This window comes from Curcuma longa, chromosome 4 (assembly GCF_044706935.1).
Source record: "Curcuma longa cultivar G26 ecotype Majalengka, Jawa Barat chromosome 4, ITB_CL_G26_1.1, whole genome shotgun sequence".
Taxonomy (NCBI): domain Eukaryota; kingdom Viridiplantae; phylum Streptophyta; class Magnoliopsida; order Zingiberales; family Zingiberaceae; genus Curcuma; species Curcuma longa.
In genome coordinates, this window is record NC_133864.1 from 21,735,126 (window position 1) to 21,737,305 (window position 2,180).

A 2,180-nucleotide genomic window follows, 5' to 3' on the forward strand; every position below is an offset into this window, starting at 1 on the left:
TCCCTGGGGGTGACCGGCCCGGTCAGCCACGGAAGTTTCCCACCAACCACCAGGGTAAATCGGGAGCGCATGCAGTGGCCAACCTAGATGCCCAGCATCCTTTGATTGAAGTATCAAAATTATAAGAATCTAAAGAAAGTATGTGTAATAGTTTCAATTGGTGCCCCGATTGATGCACCGAGGCAAAGATGATACTCATACAACGAGGGTTCGAATCTCATATTGTACATTTTCAAATACTCATAAAGTTCGAACCACTAGTGACTGAGGGATGTTAATTCGGGTGGATCAGATGGGCAGTTAAGCCAAAGTAATTAAGAATATTACAAAAAAATTTCAACTCAAACTCGACCTGAACTCAACTTGAAAATCTTAAATCCGAACTTGGATAACCTGACCAACCTAAATAACCCAATCGATCCATTTAAAAAATACTTTTTTATTAGTTTTTTTTTTATAATTCTTCATTTTTATTTTAATATTTCATCTTTCTTATACTAATCTTATACTATTGATATACATAAAACATCTTAATTTTCAAAATAAATTTTAATATTTGAACCTTAAAAAATTCCGAATCAATCAATTCAGGTCAATCCAAATCAATTCAAACACAACCAATCCAAAAACTCACAACTCGAATCCAATCCAAACTTAAAAACCCTCCACTCTAATATGATATTTTTCAAATTGACTCATATCGGATTAGCGGATTGAGTTCATTATTGACGCCCCTACTAGTGGCGTTTGAGTATCATACCAAGATCTACTTGTGCTTTTCAAATTTACTTGATGATCGATCTATAAGGTTAGGACTACACCCAAGCATACCTAGATTAAAAAAAATAGTTTCGATTGATTCTTTGTTTTTTAAGTTGACACTAGGTATTCAATCCTTCAAGCTGATTAATCCTGGGATGATCAGCTCGGTAATATGTAAGTTTTTCATCGATCATCAGGGTAAATCGAAAAGTAAAGATAACGGCCCACCTAACCGCCAATATTTTCGAATCCGCTACTCATTTGAATGAGAAAAAATCTTATTAAATTCATCACAGCTGAGTTTATTTGATACGCCATTGGCGGTATAACCATCTCAAAGATTAAATACAGTACACTGATCAAATTTCTAAACAATGCCGTCAAATGTCCAACTCCAGTCGAAGTCGTCGTCCTCCTCCTCTAGACATTTATCCACAACATTAGCACCGCTATTGGAGGTGGCGAGCTTGGCCGGAGAAGATGTCCTCAGGGCAGGGGCGCCGGCGAACACGTCGCCCGTCGCCGTTAGAAACTTCAACAGAAGCACCGGTAGGAAAGGTGACAGTGAGGTTCCCTCTAAGATTTGTGATCCTGTCCAAGAGACACGACGACGATGGAGTAAGGGCAGAAGCAACGACGACGTTGTTGAAGTCACCGTCGTACATTAGATGGCCGGTGTGCCTGTCCCAGATTGACGACGATGATGGTGGAAAATGGAGTCGGTGTGCGTGTCCCAGATTGATGACGATGATGGCGGAAAAAGGGCGTCAGCGGAGGCCGTAGGGACGCCGCCATTAGAAAACATAGAAGAAGTGGCTGCGCAGTGGTCGGAGACGACAGAAGCTGATGCTGCGTAAGGCGTGGCGGCGGCGAGATGACCATCCTCGTTGTGCTGGACCATAGAAGAAGTGGCGGCGTAGTGGTCGGAGACGATAGAAGCCGATGCTGCGTAAGGCGTGGCGGCGGCGAAATGACCATCCTCGTTGTGCTGGACCATAGAAGAAGTGGCGGCGTAGTGGTCGGAGACGATAGAAGCCGATGCTGCGTAAGGCGTGGCGGCGGCGGCGAGATGACCCTCCTCGTTGTGCTGGGACGGAACAACAGCTGGCAGTGAGGGAACAGCAGGAACGTAGGAAGAGTACTCTCGAGAGTTTTGGCCACCGGCGGCGAGGAGGAGATCCTCATTGTGTTGTAAAGGAACGGCATCGACCACCGGAGAGGAATCCGGAACGAAGCTATCATCGTCATCGGACATGAGACGGTTGTTGATCATGTTCAAGATCGACGACAATGACGGTGGAGAAAGGGCGTAGTCGTCGGAGACGAAAGAAGACGATGCTGCGTAAGGCGCGGCGGCGGCGAGATGACCACCCTCCTCATCGTGCCGGAAAGGAACGATAGCATTGGCCAGCGCTGGA